Source organism: Arachis stenosperma, chromosome 3, assembly GCF_014773155.1.
Source record: "Arachis stenosperma cultivar V10309 chromosome 3, arast.V10309.gnm1.PFL2, whole genome shotgun sequence".
Taxonomy (NCBI): Eukaryota; Viridiplantae; Streptophyta; class Magnoliopsida; order Fabales; family Fabaceae; genus Arachis; species Arachis stenosperma.
Window position 1 is genome coordinate 157,033,036 of NC_080379.1, and position 8,282 is coordinate 157,041,317.

General features: G+C 40.9%; 1 non-coding gene across 1 annotated transcript; it reads left to right on the forward strand.

The window, feature by feature from the left end:
* The first annotated feature begins 6,971 nt into the window (after window positions 1–6,971).
* On the forward strand, window positions 6,972–7,079 carry LOC130972230 (small nucleolar RNA R71). Its single transcript, XR_009083422.1, has one exon. It is a non-coding gene; the product is annotated as a small nucleolar RNA R71 (small nucleolar RNA).
* The last annotated feature ends 1,203 nt before the right edge of the window (window positions 7,080–8,282 follow it).

An 8,282-nucleotide genomic window follows, 5' to 3' on the forward strand; every position in this document is an offset into this window, starting at 1 on the left:
AAAGTGTTTGGAATAAGTAATTGTTACTCAATAATGGAGAATATGTTGGAGTTTTGGAGATGCTTTGTCTTCTGAATTTCTGTAACATAATGCTTCCTCACTTTCATAAATGCAAGGCTCCCTCCATGGCAAGTTGTATGTAGGGTGTCACCATTGTCAATGGCTACTTCCCATCCTCTCAGTGAAAATGGTCCAAATGCTTTGTCACAGCACGACTAATCAACTGTTGGTTCTCGATCATGTCGGAATATGATCCATTGATCCTTTTGCGTCTGTCACAACGCCCAACAATCGCAAGTTTGAAGCTCGTAAAAGCCATTCAATCCTTGAATCCTACTCGGAATACCACAGACAAGGTTTAGACTTTCCGAATCCTCATGAATGCCGCCATCAATTCTAGCTTATACCACGAAGATTCTGATTAAGGAATCTAAGAGATACTCATTCAATCTAATGTAGAACGGAGGTGGTTGTCAGGCACACATTCATGGATTAAGGAAGGTGATGAGTGTCACGGATCATCACCTTCTTCATAGTGAAGCGCGAATGAACATCTTAGATAGGAACAAGCATGTTTGAATGGAAAGCAGAAATAATTGCATTAATTCATCGAGACGCTACAGAGCTCCTCACCCCCAACAATGGAGTTTAGAGACTCATGCCGTCAAAGAGTATAAATTTCAGATCTAAAAATGTCATGAGATATGGTGCACGAAATTGTGATCACTACAACTCAAATAATCCCTAGTAATGGCTCCAAAGACTTGGTGCTCAATACCATGGCATAAAAACAACTCCGCACAACTAACCAGCAAGTGCACTGGGTCGTCCAAGTAATAAACCTTACGCGAGTAAGGGTCGATCCCACGGAGATTGTTGGTATGAAGCAAGCTATGGTCACCTTGTAAATCTCAGTCAAGCAGACTCAAATGGGTAATGGTGATATATGAATAAAACATAAAGATAAAGATAGAGATACTTATGTATATCATTGGTGAGAGCTTCAGATAAGCGTATGAAGATGCTTGGTCCCTTCCGTCTCTCTGCTTTCCTACTGTCTTCATCCAATCCTTCTTACTCCTTTCCATGGCAAGCTTATGCAAGGGTTTCACCATTGTCAGTGGCTACCTCCCATCCTCTCAGTGGAAATGTTCAACGCACCCTGTCACAGCACGGCTATCCATCTGTCGGTTCTCAATCAGGCCGGAATAGAATCCAGTGATTCTTTTGCATCTGTCACTAACGCCCCGCCTTTAGGAGTTTGAAGCACGTCACAGTCATTCAATCATTGAATCCTACTCAGAATACCACAGACAAGGTTAGACCTTCCGGATTCTCTTGAATGCCGCCATCAGTTCTTGCCTATACCGCGAAGACTCTGATCTCACGGAATGGCTGGCTCGTTTGTCAGGCGAGCACTCGGTTGTCAGGCGATCAACCATGCATCGTGTATCAGGAATCCAAGAAATATTCACCCAATCTAAGGTAGAACGGAGGTGGTTGTCAGTCACACGTTCATAGGTGAGAATGATGATGAGTGTCACGGATCATCACATTCATCAAGTTGAAGAACAAGTGATATCTTGGACAAAGAACAAGCAGAATTGAATAGAAGAACAATAGTAATTGCATTAATACTCGAGGTACAGCAGAGCTCCACACCTTAATCTATGGTGTGTAGAAACTCCACCGTTGAAAATACATAAGAACAAGGTCTAGGCATGGCCGTGAGGCCAGCCCCCAGTGATCAAAAGATTCAAAGATCTCAAGATAAAGGTTCCAAAGATCAGAAGATTTAAAGATACAATAGTAAAAGGTCCTACTTATAGAAAACTTAGTAGCCTAAGGTGTACAAAGATGAGTAAATGACATAAAAATCCACTTCCGGGCCCACTTGGTGTGTGCTTGGGCTGAGCAATGAAGCATTTAACTCCCATTTAGGTGCCAGTTCCGGCGTTTAACGCTGGGAAATCTGAGGGTGACTTTGAACGCCGGTTTGGGCCATCAAATCTTGGGCAAAGTATGAACTATCATATATTGCTGGAAAGCCCAGGATGTCTACTTTCCAACGCCGTTGAGAGCTCGCCAATTGGGCTTCTGTAGCTCTAGAAAATCCACTTCGAGTGCAGGGAGGTCAGAATCCAACAGCATCTGCAGTCCTTTTCAGTCTCTGGATCAGATTTTTGCTCAGGTCCCTCAATTTCAGCCAGAAAATACCTGAAATCACAGAAAAACACACAAACTCATAGTAAAGTCCAGAAAAGTTAATTTTAGCTAAAAACTAATAAAAATATACTAAGAACTAACTAAATCATACTAAAAACATACTAAAAACAATGCCAAAAAGCGTACAAATTATCCGCTCATCACAACACCAAACTTAAATTGTTGCTTGTCCTCAAGCAACTGAAAATCAAATAAGATAAAAAGAAGAGAATATGCAATGAACTCCAAAAACATCTATGAAGATCAGTATCAATTAGATGAGCGGGGCTTTTAGCTTTTTGCCTCTGAACAGTTTTGGCATCTCACTCTATCCTTTGAAATTCAGAATGATTGGCTTCTTTAGGAACTCAGAATCCAGATAGTGTTATTGATTCTCCTAGTTAAGTATGATGATTCTTGAACACAGCTACTTATTGAGTCTTAGATGTGGCCCAAAGCACTCTGTCTTCCAGTATTACCACCGGATACATACATGCCACAGACACATAATTGGGTGAACCTTTTCAGATTGTGACTCAGCTTTGCTAGAGTCCCCAATTAGAGGTGTCCAGGGTTCTTAAGCACACTCTTTTTGCCTTGGATCACAACTTTATTTCTTTCTTTTTCTTTCTTTTTCTCTTTCTTTTTCGTTTTTTTTTTTCGCCTCTTTTCTTTTTTTTTTGTATTCACTGCTTTTTCTTGCTTCAAAAATCATTTTTATGATTTTTCAGATCCTCAGTAACATGTCTCCTTTTTCATCATTCTTTCAAGAGCCAACATTCATGAACCACAAATTCAAAAGACATATGCACTGTTTAAGCATACATTCAGAAAACAAAAGTGTTGCCACCACATCAAAATAATTAAACTGTTATAAAATTCAAAATTCATGCAATTCTTATCTTTTTCAATTAAGAACATTGTTTATTTAAGAAAGGTGATGGATTCATAGGACATTCATAACTTTAAGGCATAGACACTAATGATCATAAGACACAAACATGGACAAACATAAAGCATAAATTTTCGAAAAACAAGAAAATAAAGAACAAGGAGATTAAAGAACGGGTCCACCTTAGTGATGGCGGCTTGTTCTTCCTCTTGAAGGTCTTATGGAGTGCTTGAGCTCCTCAATATCTCTTCCTTGTCTTTGTTGCTCCTCGCTCATGATTCTTTGATCTTCTCTAATTTCATGGAGGAGGATGGAATGTTCTTGGTGCTCCACCCTTAGTTGTCCCATGTTGGAACTCAATTCTCCTAGGGAGGTGTTTAGTTGCTCCCAATAGTCTTGTGAAGGAAAGTGCATCCCTTGAGGAATCTCAGGGATCTCATGATGAGAGGGGTCTCTTGTTTGCTCCATCCTTTTCTTAGTGATGGGCTTATCCTCATCAATGGGGATGTCTCCTTCTATATCCACTCCAACTGAATAACAGAGGTGACAAATAAGATGAGGAAAGGCTAACCTTGCCAAGGTAGAGGACTTGTCCGCCACCTTATAGAGTTCTTGGGCTATAACCTCATGAACTTCTACTTCTTCTCCAATCATGATGCTATGAATCATGATGACCCGGTCTAGAGTAACTTCGGACCGGTTGCTAGTGGGAATGATTGAGCGTTGGATAAACTCCAACCATCCTCTAGCCACGGGCTTGAGGTCATGCCTTCTTAATTGAACCGGCTTCCCTCTTGAATCTCTCTTCCATTGGGCGCCCTCTTCACAAATGTCAGTGAGGACTTGGTCCAACCTTTGATCAAAGTTGACCCTTCTTGTGTAAGGATGTTCATCTCCTTGCATCATGGGCAAGTTGAATGCCAACCTCACATTTTCCGGACTAAAATCTAAGTATTTTCCCCAAACCATAGTAAGCCAATTCTTTGGATCCGGGTTCACACTTTGATCATGGTTCTTGGTGATCCATGCATTGGCATAGAACTCTTGAACCATTAAGATTCTGACTTGTTGAATGGGGCTGGTAAGAACTTCCCAACCTCTTCTTCGTATCTCATGTCGGATCTCCGGATATTCACTCTTTTTGAGTGAAAAAGGGACCTCGGGGATCACCTTCTTCAAGGCCACAACTTCATAGAAGTGGTCTTGATGCACCCTTGAGATGAATCTCTCCATCTCCCATGACTCAGAGGTGGAAGCTTTTGCCTTCCCTTTCCTCTTTCTAGAGGTTTCTCCGGCCTTAGATGCCATAAATGGTTATGGAAAAACAAAAAGCAATGCTTTTACCACACCAAACTTAAAAGGTTTGCTCGTCCTCGAGCAAAAGAAGAAAGAAGAGAGTAGAAGAAGAAGAAATGAGGAAGAAGGGAATGGCTTTATGTTCGGCCAAAGAGGGGGAGAAGTGGTGTTTAGGTTGTGTGAAAATGAAGTGGTGAAGAAGGGTATATATAGGAGAGGGGGGGTTCATGGTTCGGTCATGTGAGGGTGGGTTTGGGAGGGAAAGTGGTTTGAATTTGAAGGATGAGGTAGGTGGGGTTTTATGAAGGATGGATGTGAGTGGTGAAGAGAAAGATGGGATTTGATAGGTGAAGGGTTTTTGGGGAAGAAGTATTGAGGTGATTGGTGAATGGGTGAAGAAGAGAGATGGTGGTGGGGTTGGTGGGGGTCCTGTGGGGTCCACAGATCCTGAGGTGTCAAGGAAAAGTCATCCCTGCACCAAATGGCATGCAAAATCACGTTTTGAGCCAATTCTGGCGTTAAACGCTGGGCTGATGCCCATTTCTGGCATTTAACGCCAGGTTCTTGCCCTTGTCTGGCGTTTAACGCCAGTCTGGTGCCCCTTTCTGGCGTTAAACGCCCAGAATGGTGCCAGACTGGGCGTTAAACGCCCACCTGCTAGCCTTACTGGCGTTTAAACGCCAGTAAGTTCTTCCTCCAGGGTGTGCTATTTTTCTTCCTGTTTTTCATTCTGTTTTTGCTTTTTCAATTGATTTTGTGACTTCTCATGATCATCAACCTACAAAAAACATAAAATAACAAAAGAAAATAGATAAAATATAACATTGGGTTGCCTCCCAACAAGCGCTTCTTTAATGTCAGTAGCTTGACAGAGGGCTCTCATGGAGCCTCACAGATTCTCAGAGCAATGTTGGAACCTCCCAACACCAAACTTAGAGTTTGAATGTGGGGGTTCAACACCAAACTTAGAGTTTGGTTGTGGCTTCCCAACACCAAACTTAGAGTTTGACTGTGGGGGCTCTGTTTGACTCTGATTTGAGAGAAGCTCTTCATGCTTCCTCTCCATGGTGACAGAGGAATATCCTTGAGCCTTAAACACAAAGGATTCTTCATTCACTTGAATGATCAGTTCACCTCTATCAACATCAATCACAGCCTTTGCTGTGGCCAGGAAGGGTCTGCCAAGGATGATGGTTACATCCATGCACTTCCCAGTCTCTAGGACTATGAAATCAGCAGGGATGTAATGGTTTTCAATCTTCACCAAAACATTCTCTACAAGTCCGTGAGCTTGTTTTCTTGAGTTGTCTGCCATCTCTAATGAGATTCTTGCAGCTTGCACCTCAAAGATCCCTAGCTTCTCCTTTACAGAGAGAGGTATGAGGTTTACACTTGACCCTAAGTCACACAGAGCCTTCTTGAAGGTCATGGTGCCTATGGTACAAGGTATTGAAAACTTCCCAGGATCTTGTTTCTTTTGAGGTAATTTCTGCCTAGACAAGTTATCTAGTTCTTTGGTGAGCAAAGGGGGTTCATCCTCCCAAGTCTCATTTCCAAATAACTTGTCATTTAGCTTCATGATTGCTCCAAGGTATTTGGCAACTTGCTCTTCAGTGACATACTCATCCTCTTCAGAGGAAGAATACTCATCAGAGCTCATGAAAGGCAGAAGTAAGTCCAATGGAATCTCTATGGTCTCATTTTGAGCCTCAGATTCCCATGGTTCCTCATTGGGGAACTCAGTGGAGGCTAGTGCACGCCCATTGAGGTCTTCCTCAGTGGCGTTCACTTCCTCTCCTTCCTCTCCAAATTTGGCCATATTGATGGCCTTGCACTCTCCTTTTGGATTTTCTTCTGTGTTGCTTGGAAGAGCACTTGGAGGGAGTTCAGTAACTTTCTTGCTCAGCTGTCCCACTTGTGCCTCCAAATTCCTAATGGAGGACCTTGTTTCAGTCATGAAACTTTGAGTGGTTTTGATTAGATCAGAGACCATGGTTGCTAAGTCAGAGGGGTTCTGCTTAGAATTCTCTGTCTGTTGCTGAGAGGATGATGGAAAAGGCTTGCTATTGCTAAACCTGTTTCTTCCACCATTATTGTTGTTGAAACCTTGTTGAGGTCTCTCTTGATTCTTCCATGAGAAATTTGGGTGATTTCTCCATGAAGAATTATAGGTGTTTCCATAGGGTTCTCCTAGGTAATTCACCTCTTCCATTGAAGGGTTCTCAGGATCATAGGCTTCTTCTTCAGATGAAGTATCCTTAGTACTGCTTGGTGCATTTTGCATTCCAGACAGACTTTGAGAAATTAAATTGACTTGTTGAGTCAATATCTTGTTTTGAGCCAATATGGCATTCAGAGTATCAATTTCAAGAACTCCTTTCTTCTGATTAGTCCCATTGTTCACAGGATTCCTTTCAGAAGTGTACATGAATTGGTTATTTGCAACCATTTCAATTAGCTCTTGAGCCTCTGTAGGCGTCTTCTTCAGATGAAGAGATCCTCCAGCAGAGCTATCCAAAGACATATTGGATAGTTCAGAGAGACCATCATAGAAAATACCTATGATGCTCCATTCAGAAAGCATATCAGAGGGACACTTTCTGATCAATTGTTTGTATCTTTTCCAAGCTTCATAGAGGGATTCTCCATCCTTCTGTCTGAAGGTTTGGACTTCCACTCTAAGCTTACTCAATTTTTGAGGTGGAAAGAACTTGGCCAAGAAGGCATTGACTAGCTTTTCCCATGAGTCCAGGCTTTCTTTAGGTTGTGAGTCCAACCATGTCCTAGCTCTGTCTCTTACAGCAAAAGGGAATAGCATAAGTCTGTAGACCTCAGGGTCAACCCCATTAGTCTTGACAGTGTCAAAGATTTGCAAGAATTCAGCTAAGAACTGATGAGGATCTTCCAATGGAAGTCCATGGAACTTGCAATTCTGTTGCATTAGAGAAACTAATTGAGGCTTAAGCTCTAAGTTGTTTGCTCCAATGGCAGGGATAGAGATGCTTCTCCCATAGAAGTCGGGAGTAGGTGCAGTAAAGTCACCCAGCACCTTCCTTGCATTGTTGTTGTTTTTGGCTGCCATAGGTTCTTCTTCTTTGAAGATTTCTGTTAGGTCCTCTACAGAGAGTTGTGCCTTAGCTTCTCTTAGCTTTCGCTTCAAGGTCCTTTCAGGTTCAGGGTCAGCTTCAACAAGAATGCCTTTGTCCTTGTTCCTGCTCATATGAAAGAGAAGAGAACAAGAAAATGTGGAATCCTCTATGTCACAGTATAGAGATTCCTTGAGGTGTCAGAGAAGAAGAAAATTAGAAGGAAGAGGTAGAAGAATTCGAACTTAATCAGATAGAGTTCGAATTGTGCATTGAGAAGGAGTAGTACTCCCTAAATAGAAGGATGTGAGAAGAGGGGAAGAGCTTTTTTCGAGAATTAATTAAAAAGATTTTAAAAACATTTTGAGAAACTTTAATTTGATTTTCGAAAATCAAGAGTGAGAAAGAGATCAAGTAATTTTTGAAAAAGATTTTGAAATTAGAAATCAAAAAGATATGATTAAAAACTGTTTTGAAAAAGATGTGATTAAAAAAAGATATGATTAAAAAGTTATGGTTTTAAAAAGATATGATTGAAAAGATATGATTTGAAAACAGTTAAAAAAAAGATTTGATTTTAAAAATTAATGACTTGCCTAACAAGAAAAGATATGATTCAAACATTAAACCTTCCTCAACAGAAAAGGCAACATACTTGAAATGTTCAATCAAATCATTAATTGTTAGCAAGTATCTTTGAAAAAGGAAAGAAATTGATTTTGAAAACCTTTGATTGAAAAGATATGATTTGAAAAAGATTTGATTTTGAAAAACTTTGAAAACTTGAAAAAAAAATTGATTTT